Source organism: Mycteria americana, chromosome 10, assembly GCF_035582795.1.
Source record: "Mycteria americana isolate JAX WOST 10 ecotype Jacksonville Zoo and Gardens chromosome 10, USCA_MyAme_1.0, whole genome shotgun sequence".
NCBI classification, from domain to species: Eukaryota; Metazoa; Chordata; class Aves; order Ciconiiformes; family Ciconiidae; genus Mycteria; species Mycteria americana.
The window spans coordinates 16,128,521-16,146,857 of NC_134374.1; the positions used below are offsets into that span (position 1 = coordinate 16,128,521).

General features: G+C 47.6%; 1 protein-coding gene across 1 annotated transcript in view; it reads left to right on the top strand.

Annotated features, from left to right (window-relative positions):
* Window positions 1-11,310: 11,310 nt before the first annotated feature.
* PLS3 (plastin 3) overlaps window positions 11,311-18,337 on the top strand; it is a 54,122-nt gene continuing 47,095 nt past the window's right edge. The window contains exon 1 of the mRNA XM_075513011.1: window positions 11,311-11,457. The gene's annotated coding sequence lies outside the window, so the exon portion shown is untranslated. The remainder of the gene's footprint in view (window positions 11,458-18,337) is intronic.

Consider the following 18,337-nt stretch of genomic DNA (forward strand, 5'->3'; position numbering starts at 1 on the left):
TGGGGGCAATTTGCTGAGTTTGACCTCACTCCACACACTTCCTGTTGCTCACCAGAGCTGACTTTTTGGGAGAAGTTTAGTATCCACCGTACAGCTTACACCCAGCTTTTATGAGAAGGGCCGGTCTGATGCTGTTTGTGGTTGAGTAGGAGCCCAGAGGCAATAGCAGGGCAGTGCAGAAGGGTGAACCAGGACCCATGGGGCTGTGAAACAGAACCACAACACTACACCTGTACTGGGTTTGCGTGGCAAGGTTTTGGTAGTGGGGGGGCTACAGGGGTGGCTTCTGAGAAGCTGAGGAGCTTCCCCTATGTCCGATAGAGCCAGTGCCAGCCAGCTCCAAGACGGACCCGCTGCTGGCCAAGGCTGAGCCCATCAGTGACGGTGGTAGTGCCTCTGGGGTAATGTATTTAAGAAGGGGAAAAAAACCTGCTGCAGAACAATAGCAGTGGAGAGAGAGGAGTGAGAACATGTGAGAGGAACAACTCTGCAGACACCAAGGTCAGTGAAGAAGGAGGGGGAGGAGGTGCTCCAGGTGCCAGAGTAGAGATTCCCCTGCAGCCCGTGGTGAAGGCCATGGTGAGGCAGGCTGTCCCCTGCAGCCCATGGAGGTCCACGGTGGAGCAGATATCCTCCTGCAGCCCCTGGAGGACCCCACGCCAGAGCAGGAGGATGTGCCCGAAGGAGGCTGTGACCCTGTGGAGAGCCCATGCTGGAGCAGGCTCCTGGCAAGACCTGTGGACCCACGGAGAGAGGAGCCCATGCTGGAGCAGGCTCCTGGCAGGACCTGTGGACCCGTGGAGAGAGGAGACCACGCTGGAGGGTTTGCTGGCAGGACTTGTGACCCCACGGGGGACCCATGCTGGAGCAGTTCGTGAAGAACTGCAGCCCGTGGGAAGGACCCACATTGGAGAAGTTTGTGAAGGACTGTCTCCCGTGGGAGGGACCCCATGCTGGAGCAGGGGAAGAGTGTGAGGAGTCGTCCCCCTGAGGAGGAAGGAGCGGGAGAGACAACGTGTGATGAACTGGCCGCAACCTCCATTCCCCGTCCCCATGCACCGCTGCGAGGGGAGGAGGTAGAGAAAATCAGGAGTGAATTTGAGTCCTGGAAGAAGGGAGGAGTGGGGGGATGGTGTTTTAAGATTTAGGGTTTTTTTCTCATTACCCTACTCTGATTTGATTGGTAATAAATCAAACTAATTTCCCCAAGTCGAGGCTGTTTTGCCCGTGACAGTAGCTGGTGAATGATCGCTCCCTGCCCTTATCTCGACCCATGAGCCTTTTGTTATATTTTCTCTCCCCTGTTCAGCTGAGGAGGGGAGTGACAGAGCGGCTTTGGTGGGCACCTGGCCTCCAGCCAGGGTCAACCCACCGCAACACCTCAGCTTAGAGGAGTCAGCATCCCTTTTTGCAGCAAGTCAGTAAGTATGAGCAGGACTTATGGGCTCACAGCAGCCACCCTCAGTGTGGGGCCTCAGTGGTGAAAAAAGAAATCAGGAAGGTATAGCCGTGAGCCCGGGAAGGAGAGCGGGGATATATCTGCCATCGCTGGGTATCACGTCTCCATTGGCAGAGCACGTCTGGATCAGCGGGATGGTGGGGAGCCAGCCTCACCGGGGAGCTCATCAGGACCTTTCACACTGTGTAACTTCCAACTCTTTGTAAAACAGCTCTTTCAATATAGTCTTTAAATAATTGCATTAATAAAGAAATGAAACCCGCAGTGAACACAGGCCTTTAAAATCATCTGTAAACAAGGCCAGATTTTCCAAGCTGCCTACATGGCTAGCTGGCCTGACAAAGCCATGAGAAAATATTGTAGTCATCACCACTGCAGACAGTGTGTTTCAAAAGATAAAGCAAGTATTAGCTACTTAGCAGCTATGTGACAGAGAAAGCTACCTCAGATTTTCTTCCAGTACCAATATGGTGGACCATAAGCATATAATGACTGGAAAAGCCTCTTTTCACCAGGGGATATTTAGTGGCTGAAAAATGTTTTTATGTGTTAATACCTTTGGCAGTGCTTCATTCTCAAATTTCTTATGAGATACGTGTATGAACACAAAACTAAGTCAATTGTAAAAATATTTGGGGCAAAATCAAATCTGGGGCCAAATGTTGCTCGCCTTACTTTTACAAGTGCCTTTTATTCATGGCTTTCACACCAGTTGAAGTTGGTCTGGATAGGAACAGCAGAAAGATGAAAAGTGAGGACAGATAGTGCTAAAACAGCAACAAAAAGTGTAGGAAGAGATCCAAGCTCTTCACACTGCCAAGTTTAAACATGAAATGAGATCTCTGTGGGCCAGATATGTGTTACTCTGTCCATCAGAGGAGTTTCTAACTCCATCTAGGGCATTTGGTGCTGGTTGCTCTTAACACTGTGTTTTGTCTCCATCTGGAGCACAGGAGATGCTGAAGTCAGGAGAGCTCTAACAGCAGACACCACCTGCCCGAGCCAGCTCCGGTGCCTGGAGGCAGGCAGCTTGGCTGCACGCTGGTGAGCACATGGCCGCCTCTCCTGCAAGTGTGGCCCTTGGAAATGTCTCGGACCATCCACCCCTTGCCAAGAAAGCTGGATCTCTGGAAATGCAGCTTTGGGCTGTTCCATTGGAGTGGCTGCTGGGGCAGGGACACAAAAGAGCCCTTAAACCTCGGACTGATAAAATGCCCTGGGGCAGATGCTTTGGGGAATATCCTTGGCTTGGCAAGGCTGGAAGCAGGGGCCCACAGTGCCCTTCTGAGAACCAGTTTGCCTTTTCTGTATAGGTCAGTATGGCCAGAGCCTGGTTATCTCAGGTATCCTCCACATGCGGGAGCTGAGGACCTCTCACTGGTATGATCTGCCATCCTTAAAAGCCCTTCAGTGCCTGCTGCAGAAGCAGGAGGAAGTGGAGTGCCCTTGTTTGAGGACAACACAGCCTGTTTTCTAATTCTGCCTGTGCCCGGCCCACTAGAGAACCTTTTTTTTCCACAAGAGTATTATTTTCTTCTGTTTTTAAGCCACGTTGCAGCTATGAATACCCTTCCGTCCCACAGTTCCCTATCAGCTCTAACAAAGACAGCGAGATGGGCTTCTGGGAGGAATTCCTTTCTGGAGCTGATGCTGAGAAACACTTTTTGTGAGCTGTTTACTGCCCATTTCCAGTAAATGACTTTTTTTTATAGAGCATGTTGGTCAAAACCTGCAGACTGTTGTCAGGCTGGAATGTGAAATGCCAGGACAGTGTCCAGTTAAAAGTTGCTGTGATGGAAGTTATGTGAGTGCAGAAGACGAGGTTTCTGCTCATCCATCTTAATTGGCACAAATGCTCTTCAATGTCAGTGAAAACGAACATCCATGCAAAACACGTTTTGTTATGGATTCATAAGGAATTGTCTGTCCAAATGAATTTTTAACTTTATGCAGCTTCTTCATTGCTGAGCACTCTCCCCTCAGCCAGGACAAGGTACAATCCTGCTCTGAAGGAAGAGGGTTTTTTTGGGACACAGGAGCTTTCTGTGAACTCCTCACACAGACTGTCCCAAGGCTGCACGCTCCTCAGAGGAGTTGTTGAAGTACTGTCTGCAGGACTGGGCTTGCTCTCAGACCTGGCGACTGCTTTTAGAGAAAGGTTTTACATTTTCTAAGGTGCTTGTCATCACAGTAGAGCTGTTGGTTTGTCCTCATCTCCTCCTGCCTAGGAAACATTAAACATTAGCTACAGACTACTGGCTGAAGAGGAGGCATATGGAAAAGACTTTCTGCACTACTGGAAATAAGTGTGGTAATGATTCCAGAATGCAGACCGGAGGGGAAATGAGCTGGGCTCTTGCCACGTGAAGGCCAATCATTTTGCAACACAGAAATGCAGTTTTCTTGTTCTTTTTGAAGAAAACATTCCTTGCTTTTAAAATGAGGCTTGCAGGAGTTTTGATGCTGATTAGTCATCATTCCAAACGAGGTCTTTAGTGGGTTACCAACCCGCAGCCCAATGCAAATGATTTCAGCAGCTGACAGTCACATACTGCAATGACCCAGCTACCTAATAACCTTGCCTAGAGTCAGGCACCAAGAGAAAAATTAATTTTAACATGTCTAGATCAGCAAAAACTAGAACAGCAAGAGCTAAGCACAGAGAATATAGTGGTGGGGTCAGGAAGGAGAAAGCATTGCTGCCAGCTGGAGCCAGCACTCTGCACACTGCCGCCCTGGGGACTGATCCATGCTCCTGTGCCACGGGGGATGGAGCTGAGCACCGCTTATGGGGCTGGGGATGAGGCTAACCCCATTGCACCTACATTCTGCAGCTGCTCCATGCACTGTAGCTGCACCCTGTGTGCTGCTTGGGGTCCTGCACAGATGGGAAAGGAGAGAAATCCCAGCGTGACTGGCACTAAAAGGTGCTTTCCTGCAACAAACAGGAACTGCAATAGCAGGATATAAAGCTGGAAGGGCCTTGGAGAGGGTAGCTAGTCTGTCCGCATGCCCCGCAGCAGGATGACCTGAACTTGAACCACCCTAGACTGATTTCTGTTTGCCCTGTTTCTGCAGTTCCTCTTGTTCTTCTCCTCCATCACAAGCAGTTCCTCTGCTCTCTGCCCTGTCCCGCACATCAGTTACCACAAAAGTCACATTATTTTCAGCCAGTTGTCTCTTTCCTGCTGTGACCATTAGCAATAAAGCTTAGGGAATGCAAAGCACTGATATGGAAATGTTGGCTGATGTGCCAGCACCAGTCGGTGCACCCCACCTGCGCTAGGGAGGCTGGCACCCACCAGAGCCTCCCTGTTTTGATGCAGCAGGATCAGCCCTGCCCCAACAGCACTCAGCTACCTGGAGATACAGTTCAGCCCAGGACGGCGAAGCAGCTTCCTCGGATCTGCAGATCTGCCTTGCTGCAATGTAAGCCTGTAAGATCAGGGCGCCTGGCCTGATCTCTGCTCTACAGGACACAGGAGGAGGCAATAAAGCCTTGCAGTTACTAGACGTGTAAGAGAAACTGCTCCACCGAGTTTGTCCCAGCACTGCATTGGATTTCTTGCATGCTGGGCCCAACTGGAGCTACACGGGGTGTTTAGTTTGGCAGGCGTGGTACAGCCTGGCCTCAGAGCTGGGAACAGTCAGCCCCAACCATAGCCTGGCTACAAAACTGCAAAGCAACTTCTGTACTGGGCAGGTTGCAAAGGAGCCGAGCGTGTCACAGATATACTTCAACACACGATCCTGCTGCCTTTTACACATGGTGTAGCGTCTATGCAAACACGCGTGTGGCTGAATAGAGAGATATGCATTTAAGGATAACCTATTTTTTCCCCTTGGCAAATACCCTTATCCAAAATCAGCTTATGGGAATTCTGTGAGTCTTATCTTGTTCTGCAATTTTCCTGCTTTACACAGTCACTAATAGTACCCTATTTATTAGCACTGGCACATATCCACGCCATCTCCCAAGCCCTGGGCTTGCAGGAATGTAGACAGCCCTGCTCTGCTTCCGCTCACCGTGGATTTCAGAGGCTGTGGGATGGCTGAGTTTTGTAGGATCTGGGGGAACTTTGTGCCAGCATGGGTAAAATGGAGGAGGAAGCAAAAGGTAGAGGAGCAAAAAAGTAAGAAAAGCAAGAAGAAAGTTTAGAGAAAATGAGAACAAAATATTCACGAATGTCTTACGGACTAGAAACACAAAAAAGTCCAAATTAGTTACTAGCAAATGGGGAAATATTAGGAACACTAGAAACAGTGTCCTTGAGCAGCAAGAACACTGCCTCAGTTACCGAGCACAGCCTCCTGCTCTCATCCTGTAGCAGATGAATATTATTCATTAGCTGCCATACAGTCTCTGTGTACCTCATTTTAACTTGAGTTGAGCCAAAGGAAGGCAGAGTGGAGAGAAAGAGGAAAGCAAGGCCATCACTTGCAAGTCTGACTGGCATGAAGGCCAGCACTGTGCAGACAAGAGTCTTCCTTGGAGGCCCTGTACATTTTCCAGTTCATCCCATCCCAAGCTCTCTATACCATGCAGAATTGCCTACGTCAGCAGCTTTTTTGTTTCCTGCCTCCAGTCTTGTCCCAATGCAGAACCAACTGCATGAAATATCGACCCGGTCCTAGCTTGCCAAACCACCAGGCTTTTCCCCCTTCAAACTCTTCTTAAAAACTCATTCCAGGGTGACGTTGTCCAGCTCTGAGTGGATTGCCAGGATTTAATAGTAAGAAGCTGCACGCAGAACTTCAAGCCACAGTAATAACCAGGTTACTGCACGCCAAATTGTCAACCTCGATAAATGACCAAAATGACTGACTGTCAGCTGCATGGGCAGCGACTGTATTTTCCACAGTTTGCAGCTAGCTCTGCTGGTTCTTCTGCCCGAAACTACCTACGTCTGACCTTCTGCATCTCCTGCTCTCTGGAAACATGATTTTCTTTGGAGACAATTGTTCGTACCTTAGGTAGGAGAAAGAGAGTGTGGGTTCAGTAGCTTTTGAGAGTCTGGTCTTGATGGGCTGATAAATTAAATAAAGAGAAGAGACAAAAACACCTTCTCATTGCCATGCTGCCTTTTTTTTTTGGTCCACAACGATGAAGGAGGGAGGTTCACCCTGTTGATATGAACTGCAAATAAAGTCTCAAGTCACCCACTCTCCTGCATGCTTCAAAGGTCAATGAGTCTTCTGGAAGCTCGGCCCATAAAAAAACTGTAGTTAAGGGTTGTACAAAGGCATAACATGAATAACTCTTGCTTGCCACTGCTGGGTTGGAAGTGCAGAGCTCTCCTTATGTTGCATGGGCAATCACTGAAAAACTCCCCTTGGCAGGAACAAGCACAATTTCAAACAGATAAAACGTATACTTCAGAATAGAGGCAGCATGAAACCCTGGGCAACCCCTTCGCCAAAGCACGAGCTTGCCTTACAGCAGAATAAACAGGAGGCACTGGTGGTTTCACAACACAGTCCAGAGTCCCACGACATGATCTGTTATCTGGTGGTTAGGACAGTGAGAGGGAAGGCAGCTGGCAGGCAGGCTGATAACTTCGGTGGGTAATCTACATTCATGTGAGGAGTCTCACAGACTTCTTTAGACTTTGAATATGGATTCCTTGCATGGGCCAACCTTGCTGGATAAACTTACTGATATTTCTTTCCCAAAAGTTGTTTTTAAGTAAAGAAGTGCCCAGAATTATTTGAGTAAATATTTCTAGCAGGAGGTAAATTCAGTTTGCTGTATTTCAAAATATTATGCAGATTTCCATCTGCTTTCTTGCAGTGGAAAAAAAGTAGTTCCAGCTTATTAATCTATTCATAGTGCCAGTCAATTCTTCTCCTTGATTGATGACAAGTGTTTTTGACGTTAATACCCTGGTTCTTAGATTCTGTTAATGTTGTGGGTAAGTATTTGCAGAAAACAAAACAAAAGTCTAGTTGAGAACAGATGCCCTAATTCTAATGGGCGAACTTCACACCAAGTCCTTTAAAGCCCATTTCTTTAAAGGCCACTTCTGAACCCGTATGCTTACCACTCCCCCAGCATGTTTTGCAGTTTCCCTGTCTCTTTGGCATACCACGCATCAGAGACACAAGGTTTTAATTACCCCATCAGGCTTCCTCCCTCTCTTCCTGATTGTCACCACCCCTCCCTTATGGTCTGTGATGATCCTGATCTTAAAGCTGCTAGCTTATACACAGGATATCAGGCATACCTTGCAAAGATGCACGCCATACGATGTTTCACAGCATCTCTTAGGACCATATTGTTTCTTGCGTACCCTTTCCAAAAGGGACCGCCTCCTCTTTAACAGACAATGGGCTTTTTTCTTGTTAGTGATGTAGGCAGGAGCACTCAATCAGAAATGAGTTAGATTTGCCGCTGAGAAGACAAGCATTATTTATCCTCATAGGCCCTCTCTAACTTTATTTCATCCAAGCATTGCCTCAGTAAGACACTCTCACAGGTAAGTGACCATAATTATATGCTAAAACCACATATTATTCAATGAACCAGCCAAAGGCAAAGGTGTAACTTTTATACATTGGAAAAGCACTACAGGAGATGTATCGCTAAGCTGCCAGATAAGAAGCTTACATTTAAACAGACATAATTAAAATGCATTTTACTTCTGTAGGCACAGAGTCACACTAACATTAATCTGGCAGTGGCAAAGTAGTACTGGAGGCAGGACCAGCCCTTCATCTGTCTGGTGATGATTATTACAATAAATTGCATTTATGGAAATTCATATTCTTACAGTTAAAAATGTTCAACACAAACATCCAGCAGGCAGTCCTTCCATTGTGGCTCTATAGCCAGGGCATTTTCTGATATCTGTTAAATTCACCATACTCTGCTGAAGAAAAGAATTAATGAAGCACTGTTTAAACTCATCTTCAAAAAATATGGCTTATTTCCTTCCTCCTACGTTTCTATATGCTAGTAGTTTGTGAAGTCAGCATCTTATAAGTGCATATTTTCTACAAAAATATTTCACTACAACTTTATTTAAAAGTCATATTAAATAAAACTACCCATGGCATAAATCAGGTTGGAAATACCTGTTGCCTGTTCATGCATGCCATTATGCAGAAAGTCCCTCTCTGTAAACAGTACTCTTTGTCATTTTCTTAATAGCAATCCTTTTGAAAGGGCTTTAAAAATGTCCCAAACATAATTTCAAATGCTGGCCAACACATATTCCAGACCCACCCTGTGCTTCAGTCTCTGTTTAAAATCTCCATGGGAATTTTTATAAGGGCACTGGTTTTCCCCTGTGACCTTTGCCAAAACTTCACCTTTCCTTCCCCAGCTACATCACCTGTGGATGCAGTGAAATAAGAATTCAACTGTGTACTGTCAGGTGCTCTTCAAAATGTTTGTTCACTGTTTCACAAAGCAGCAATTGCTGGGCCTTGTGTTTATTTTTCGCGAGAAAGGGAAGCTAGTATCTGTGTTAATGAGTGTTTTTAACCATAAATAATCACCTAAGAATGTGCAGTTGTGTGTTTTTGCAAAGAAGACATTTGCTAGTTATGTGTAAATGAATCTCCACATTTTGACATTTCACTCAGAATATAGCAATTATATTGAGTACGCAATAAAAATCTTAAACTGAGCTTGACGCCTATATCAGGATACTAAGCAGTGGTTGTAGTTGAATTAATAGATTTGTCTACTATAGCTTAACTTTCTTTGTGCATGAAGACATGGGGAAATCCTAATATAGAGGCAACTGGTAAATGTTCAATATGTTTAATACTTTGCTCCCTCATTTGGAGAACAAAGAGTTGCCTGTTTCATGCTACTGGTTTGGACAAAAGCAGGGCACAGAAACGTGTAATCTGCATTTTCTGAATAGTCAAGATCTACAAAGATGATTTCATGTCTCTAGCTCTTTTATGTTGGCATGATAGCAAAATCTGACAAAAAATAATCTAAAGTATATTTTTTTTCTAAAATTTGCAACCAGCATCAGAAATATTCACAGTTCTGTTGTGTTTGTAATGCAATGTGAAGCATTGGTCTAATCTGAACACAGGACTACCACCACAGAGCGTAAAATTGAACTAATCCTTTAAATCAGTATAAAATTACTACTCCTATCTCCTGAGAGCTAGTCTAATAAACTGATGAATATGTAAGAGTTTCTGACATCCAATGAGAAATCCAACTGTATGAAAAGAATAAAAGGACGAAGGGAAGAGAGTCTAATTCTTCTCAGGAAGCAGCTCCTGCTAATGTGGTGAGGAAACTCCCACTGTGAACCGTGTCGCTTCCATCATGTGGGACCACTCTGTGAGACCTTGTCATTTTGTAGCTTTGGAAAATTAACTGCAAAATGATTTTACCTGATGGTTTTGACAATGGAATGTGTTTTGTTTTATTCTGTAATGATCAGGCTGACAGTCTTTCTATAAATAATTCATACAAAGACTCATAATGTGTGACTATGCAATTCAGATCCAGAAATGTGCACCTGTAACATTGGCAACATAGAGAAATAAATAGTCATTACAATGGGTTTTACTGGACAGTTCTAGTCAAATGTGCCCTACATTTATTTAATTTTTGGAGAGAAGAGAGGGAATGATCTAATGTTGGTGTGCACCTTATCTATTAATAGTTTGTTAGGTAACTGTCACCTTTCTGCAAGTTTAATTTTTCTGACAGTGGTGGAAAATAGTTAAACACAAAAAAATGGGACATGTGCTATTACTTTATAGAAAAGCTAGCACCTTGCATTAATGTTACTGGTTTATGTCTGAATTTATTACTTTGTGCTGTTCTCACCTCCAGGCACAGGAATGGCTCATCTTTCTTACCTGAAAAGGGTCTTGAGTGCCTGAAAATATGTCTGCTTTTCTCCTAAAACCAGAAGAAAGTATTAATATCTGAGCCCATGTTTTCTCATGGGTCCGGTGGAGATGGCAGTGTCAAGCTGCTGGGGAGTGTGAGGTCCCTCATTTGGGGAAGCGGCTTCCCCCTTTTCTGGCCCAGCTCTGCAGTGCAGCTCTGGCTCCCTGGCTCCTTCTCTCCGTTCACCTCCTTCTTCCCAGAGCAGTTTTTTGCTTTTTCTTTCTCAGTTCAAGGCCTCTTTCGAATTAACCTCTGTTCTCCACCACTTCTACGCAAAAGCGTCCCTAAGGCCCTTGGTTTCCTGAGCCGTTCTAGCAATTTTCGGTGTGAATGTCTGTGTGGCAAAAGTAGAAATTAGGACAGTTATGAGGCCACCTGTCCCAAATTGGACAGCCAGAGGCCAGGTGGGGAAAGGCTGTGGCAACGGTCCCTGCCCAGAAGCACAGAGTACAGGGTGCAAGGGCCTAGGCACCTGCACCCCACATGCTCCTCGTGGGACCCAGGCTCTGGGCCAGGCCCTGGCTCCTCTGTGTGGGGAGCCCCTTGCCCGGTGTGCCCACCAGCACCAGCTTCCCCTGAGCATCCTCAGCACCACCCAGCAGGGTTGCTCCTGGGGAGTCAAGGGGAGGTTGCAAGGGGAGCCCAGAGCTCCTCTGTCTGTGTGGCAGGGCTGAGGGAGCCAGAGCTGCCCATGCATGGGAGAAAGGATGCATTCTTGCATGGGAGGAGGGATGCTTGTAGAGAAGAAGGTATGCCTGCCTGGAGGAGAGTTGCATGCAGGGGAAGAACGACGGATGCTTGAAGGACAGGAGGAATGCATGCACGGGAGGTGGGATGCGCGCAGGGCAGGACACGAGGGATGCAGGCAGGGCAAGGCAGGGGAAGGCAGGGCAGAGCAGCCCGGCGACGGCGGGGACGGGGGCGCGCCCTGGCTGCGGCCGCAGCTCCTCCCCGCCCTGAGTGACTCCGCGCCCGCCTAATCGCCGCGCCGGGACGCCGTGATGTGCAGGCGCACGGCCCAATCCGGCCGGGGCGGCGGGGCTGGGGCGCGCCGAGCGCGGGCAGCGGGGCTGGGGCACGGCTCTGCGCGGCTCGGCTCGGCTCGGCTCGGCGCGGCGCACGGGCGGTGAGTGCTCCCGGGAGCTCTTCCAGCGCGGCTCCAACTTGGGGAAAGTTGCCGGCGCTCGCCCTGCCGCCCGGAGGTGCGCTGGCCCGGGCGGAGCATCCCGGCAGCGGGGCGGGAGGCGCCGACCGGCCCCAGCGGCTCCGCGGGGCCCGGCCCGGCCCTCGCTGCCGCCCGGCTCCGCTCCCGGCCAGGCGTGTCCCCGCGCCGCCGCCTCGGGGGGGGTCCCGGAGCAGTGGGGCGGGGGAGCGGGCGCGGAGCCCAGCGCGCATCGGTGCCCGCCAGGACGCGGAGTACGTGTCCGCTGGGCACGCTCCTGCCGCCCCTTGCAGCCTCCCCGCGGCGATGAAAAGGCGCCTGTCTGATTCATTCCCCTGGAAAACTTCACCCCCGGGCTGAGCTAGAGCGGGCCCGGCGCGGGCGCGGGAGGTGCGCTGCCCCGTGGCCGCCGTTATCGGGTTCGGTGCGGCGGGGCCGTGCCGTGAGCTCCGCCGCTGGGATGGAGAGGGGCGCGCAGCGAAAGCCCCGACTTCTGCAGAACTTCAGGCTTTGTGTGAGTTGGTAGAAGCAGAGCCCGGCTGCAGGGGAGGGGAGGTGCTGCTTCCCGCGGCGGGTTCCCGCAGAGCAGTACTGAAAAGGGGATTCGGTTCGCATTTAACTTTTATCTTTTGTGCAGGATAGTGTTCCCAAAAGCAGAAAAAGTGAGGAAACTGGAGCCGGCTTCTCATCGAATTGAAGCAGAGTGAAAGAAAATGAGTTAGTGGGGCAGCTGCGTGGGTTTATTTTTATACATCTCTAATTTGGACTGGGAGAGGAAGTGTCACCCCGCTCCCCCGAACAATGGCTTCTTGTTGGGAGCCTGCGAAGGGAAGGGGAAGAGCAGGGAATTTTTCAGGAGGTGAAGCTTTGGACTTTCCTTTGCATAGGAAAGGCTGGGGTACCCTGGCACTGGGTGTAAGTATTCTAATGGAGAGCAGCAAGTCCCACTGCTCACAGAGGTAACAAACTCTGCAGGCACTGTTCTCCAGTTGCAAGTTTTTATCTAAGTGGACATAGCGGTGAGACATGTGGATGGGAATCTCAGCTCCAGTTAATGCTTCCTTGGGACAGGCTGCATGTGTCTGCTCTGTAATAGCATCCATACCTTCAAGCAGGGCATCACTTGAACTCATTTATTTCTTTTCAGGAGAGCTGTTGGTGTAGCTCTGAGCAAATGCCATTGAATCAGCCTCCGAGGTTGTTATTGCTGTTACACAATCCCAGTGGAATGCGTGTGCACATGAGAGCTGGGCTTCCTGTTTTTGGTCAGTCTGTAGAAGAGACTATAAAAGATAATAGATATCTCAGATAAATTGCCTTTGCATGAGAACTTGGAGCCATTGTTCATCCAGTAACACTTGTGACTTCTCCAGTGAGCCTAGTAACCTGAGAAAAAAAACTCCTTAATGCTGGGAGACTTACTCAGAGTAACTTTAAAGACAACAGCTGGAACCTGGATATAAAGAGGGAATAGTTACAGAGATCAACATGTGTTAGTGCTGCGCATAATGTATAGAAATTCAATCTGTTTTGAAAAGAAATCTTGTGCAAAGAGGAACTGCTGGTAGTTTGTCAGTGGAGAGCAGTGTTTCGGGGAGATTAGTGGACACAAGGCGAGTCCTCTGGGTGCAATATTCTGCAGCTGATTTCTGCCCCGGGGGTGTTTGATGGCCTTCTGTGGGGTGTGTGCACGCAGAGAACTTAAATCCCAGATCTGCTGGTTTGCATCTGAATAACTCTTTTAAAAAAAAAAAAAAAAGTATGTTATAAAATAATTTGCTAAGAGAAATCTTTGTGAAACACTGCTGTTATCACAGCCTATTAATCTTGCCAAGTTTAACAATTTGAGGATGTTGCTTGGTTGTAACCAAGCTCCTTTGAAGGAATTCTCTGCTTGTGAAAGATGAATTACTCATTCTTTGTCTGGGTTTAAGAGATCATAATGTGATTATTAAACTCAGTTATTCAGTGCTAGATATAAAGAATTATGCTTAACCAGGGTCTTTGTTCTCTTATCAAAGCTAATCTGACCAAGTTTCCCCTCCTATAAAGTAGGCAAACATCTCCCCAGATTAAAGAATGCCCCAAACTCCAGAAACCTATTTACTAGTTTTGGCTAGATTAGCTTCACAGTGGGGAGGGCTTTGGGGACTGACGACTTCATTAGGTATTCCGGCTGATGGATGCTCGGTTTGGGATAAATGCAGAGGAACTCCTTCCCCTGGGGCTCCCTTACTGACTTCTCTGCTCTGGGTTTCAATTGTTGTGAGATTAAGATGGTGAGTGAAGGAATTGCAGCCTTGTTAAATGGGTTTGCTGCTGTATCCACTCATGCGGGATCTTCTAGTAACTCTTTCCTGTGTTTACTTGGCTTTCTAGTGCAGCAACTTAACTGGCTTTGGAGAAGTGGAAATACAACAGTTCTGACTTGAAGGAAGCAAATGAGAGTGCTACTCAATGATTGATTGAAAAGGATGTTAGGGACAGCAATTCAGTAATTTTGCTTAAGCAGCTGCTAGTGATCTAAGTGATCCCAGTGCCTTGTGAATAGCTTTATAGGTAAACTTCATGTTGGAAGTACGTCTCAGTCTTTTGTGTAGTAAAACTGCAAGTGCTCCACTTCTTGGAGCATGAGTGCAGGAGTTGTGTTTTTGCTAATGTGTGTAGCGTAATGGATCGGGAGAAGACAAATGCTTTTCTTTTTACATGAGTGGCAGTGAGTTTAGGGAGGGTGTGCCCATAATCTTTCCATATAGATATTTTAATCCACTTCCTTGTCAAAGTAGATGGTAGTGATTAGTAGTAAGTACACTTGATCACTTAACAGAGCTTCATTTAGCACTTGAGGTTGTCTTGGTGGTGATACTTCAGGTGGTAGTAGTTTATTTGGTGATGTTGCCCAAGTACACCCTATCTGTGTTCTTGGTAACCTATTTTACATAGCATTAAATGATAGGTGGTGAAACACAAAGAGGCTGTGTTTTCAGCAAAACCAAAGGCTGAGTGAGTTCTGCTTTACAGCAAATTTTTCAGTTGTTTTCTTATTCTTTTTTTTTTTTTAAGTTACAATGTTTTGCATCTCTTTCCTTCTTATAATGCTGAGTGCTGTGGACCAGAATCCACTGGGGACATTTGTTCCTCTTTAGTTAGATAAAAGCCTGTTAGCTTGATTTTCTTGCATGTGAACTGCCTGTGGCAGAGAAAGTGACGGTAAAGCAGCATCTGGCTTGTTTGCATTATTCCAGCATGTGTTTTGTATAGATCCAGCAGTGCCTTGCACAGCACAGTCCCAGCTCGCTAATGGTGTTTGACAACAGTGTTCGAGGGTGGCTCTTGACCTGCCAACACGGTTAACCTGCCTGCAGGTTAACCCTGTGCAGAGACGTGGTGATGCTTCTGATCAAGAAGAGAGTTAGAAAGCAAATGTGGAGGAGGAAGGACAGAGATGTCAACTGCTACAGCGTTGCTTCGCAGTTTGCAGAGAGATGGACAGGTGAAATTTATGTGGCTACAACTTGGTTTTTATCTGCATGCCACAGAGTAGCAAGAAACAGCAAAAGAAACATGGTTTAAGTTGGTGTTTTGTTCAGGCTTTGAATATTACCTTTGCCTCTGTGTATGTTAGAGCAGTAATTCAGCATAGAAAAGCAGATTCTCATCTCTTGGTGCCAGCTGTTTAAACATGTGACTGACAAACTATCAACCTGCATGGTGCAATAACAGATATTAATTTTTAACTTATTAGTTACTACTGAGAAGTTCCTTGTCAGCACTTTTTGAACTACGTACTATTGTGTATTAAGTATTGTGTGTATCTTTTTGGATATTGAGCTCATGAAGTACTTAAAGTTGCTAATTACATCAAAAAAGCCAAACATGAATCCAGAAACTTCTACCACCTGATCTGTGTGAAAGGTAGAGTTAAATACTAAATTTAAAAAGTTTACCAAATAACCGTAATGCATATGCAGAGCAAAACATTCCTGAATATCTTTTCATTTCAAGCACATTGCAAAACTGAGACCAAGTCTTTTAATGAGGGTGATGCAAGGTTGTATTAAATCAGTATTGTTTGGTTACTCTAATGAATGTCACATTATCACCTTGCTCTTTCCTATCACTGGTCCCCAAACCCTTCGATAGGCATCTGTTGACATCTTTGCATATACATTCCTATTGGCACTTTGGGAACTGGATTATTGCACAAGCGGCAGTGGCTCTGTTTGTGGTGAGTAGGTCTTGGCTGAGCTCTGCCTGCAGCGTTGCTGGTGGGGGGAGCATGGAAGGACTGTTTCCCCTCTGACCATCCCAGGGAGTTGCTCAGGCTCTAACACAGAATCAGCTTTCCCTGCTTGCACCATTAAGCCCTTTTCCAGCCCGGAGGTACCTGCTACTCTTGCTGCTGGTAGATCAGTAGGTGCAAAGGGTGACAGCGTGTGATCTCACGATTGAAGGCAGTTGGGTGATGGTCTAACATCTGGGCTCTGGGTGGTGTGGCTGGGAGAAATGATGCTAACTGGCCACCCTGGAGGTCCTCTGAGCAGTGGCAGCTCAGCTGATGGTGACTGTAATTGCTTTCAGCCATGTGACTGCTGGCCATGAATGTGCTACTGTTGTGTCCCCTGCTCCACACACTTGGGTTTGGGTGTTCATTTGGGTGTACTGTCTCTCTTGGATTTATTGGATGGCAGGGAACTAAAAGTAGGTATCCCCAGCATGGTCTGTGCTGGGAGTGGGTGTGAGGTGGGTGGGTGCTTAGACACAGCAGCATTTAGTACGGCTTCAGTCTTAGCAGCTGCCTACCTCGTGCTCTTCAATGCTGAAGTTGTAGATGACGGGTCAGGCTTGTCCTGTCCATCCTCGCTAGTGTTTCCTGCCCTGGATGTTCTTCCTGCCTCTAGGTCAGGTTTTTCTGAAGTGGGGACTTGGATGACAACCTCTCTGTCACATTCTGTGCTGAGATTCACTTGGAGTGCTGCAGCATGGCCTGTGAGAAGTCTCCTGTTTTGTGCAGATCTGTTTCCCAAGTGAAGGGCTAGGTTAGTTGTACGCTTCCTCCGCTTTACCAGCAAGCGGTGTGAGTCTGGCCTGGGTGGCATTGCCACACTATGCCATCAGCTTGGGGACAGGAATCCCAGCTGTGAGAAATCCTCCTGCCCTGTCTCCCTGTGCTGCAGCCCCCAGCCCACCCAGTCTCACTTGACACATCGCACCAGCACAGCTCCCGGGGTGGGCGTGCTGTGGCACTGAGTGCGTGCTGCCTGTGGAAGGTGGTGGATGCCCACCCTTTCAACTGATGATCGAAGAGATGATTTGATTACAGCCAAAAGATGGGACTCGTGAGTGTTTGTAGCTGCAGAGCCCAAGCCTGGGCAGCAGGCTCTGTGTTTGAGATTTCAGGTGTTTAGTGTGACCCTGTGTGATAAGGTGCCAGCCATGTAAAGAGCAACCTGTCTTCTCATACTGGCTGAGCAAGAAAATGTGATGAATTGATGCAGCTGGAAGGCAGAAGTCTCCACTTAAAAGGGCTGGAGAGTGGGGTGGGTGGGAGGAGAGGACATGCCCATCTGCCCTTTGCTAATACCATGCTGTTCAATTCGGAAGTGGTGGCATTGGAGGTAATCGAGCGGTGGGCATGTCTGACGTCAGTGCTGCTAACAAGCAATGGTCTACCCTCTCCCGGCAGGTCTGTTCCCATCAGAGGGGTGTGGACCTCCCTGGACAGGGTGCTGAACTGTGGTGGCCAGTGCTGTGCATGGCCAGCGCACTCAGTCACTGTGGCATCTGCCGGTCTCCTGGGAATCTGTAATCTGTTGGTTTTTATGGTAATAGATTAAAAATGCCAAGAATGACAAGCAAGTCCTGTCTGGCCCGCTTGGAAGAATTATATCATGTGTGCTTCTCTAACAGCTAGTGTTTCACGTCTGGGTTTTGTGGGTTAACGCTTGGGCTACTCAAAGCTAGCTTTGTCACTGGGTTTGTGAGTGGTGTGATGATGAAGAGGTAGCCTTCGTGTCCCCAGGAGAGTTGCTATCAGCAGAGATGGAGCTATTGAGAGCTAGTCTTTCCCTTTTGCTTGTTTTGCCAGTTGATTCCTGGTAGTTTATCTCTACCTCTCAGCAGCCGTGGGCTGTGAAGACGACCGCTGCCTGTGGAAATGCAGCATCCCTGGCAGGTGGGCTACTTGCCTTAGATCCCCTTCCTTGTGCCCCCCTGCGCCGGCTGGTCTGTGCTGTCCAACGCCGTGTACTGTGGGGCGATGTGCATGTTCCTGGGGGCAAATTGGCTCCTCCTGCAACATCCAGACTGTCCTCGCGGGGTGCGGCGGCTGTGCGCTACTGACATTTGGGAATCAGTATGGAAGAAATAAAATAATTATTGGTTTGACATGCATCTGAGGATGTGGGAGCAGGACAACTATCTGAAATGGGAAGTCTGGTTAGGACTGCTGCCGATTGCTCATGTCAATCCATATGGGCCATATGCTTCTAACCAGTCTCCTTGTCTCATTTCCTTCTCTGAAATGCTTACAGCTGTTTTTCCTGCCTCTTCAGTAGGTTTTTTGTTCCTATAAAAAGAGTGACAGCTCACAGATGCTGCTGGGAGTGCCCACTGCATAGTTGGGAAGAGAGACTATTACTGTGATCTACAAGAGAAGATAAGGTGTAGTGTCTCTGCAGGAGGCCTAATTTCTGATGTTTTGAAGTAAGCTTTTTTGTTTTTTTCTTTTTAAAGCTGAAAATGGAGTTTGCTCTCCCATTCGCTGTTTCCCCATCACATACTGCCCTTAGTGATGGAAGTGAGAGGGCAGGCAGTTGGTGCTGTCACTTACAGGTGGAAAAGG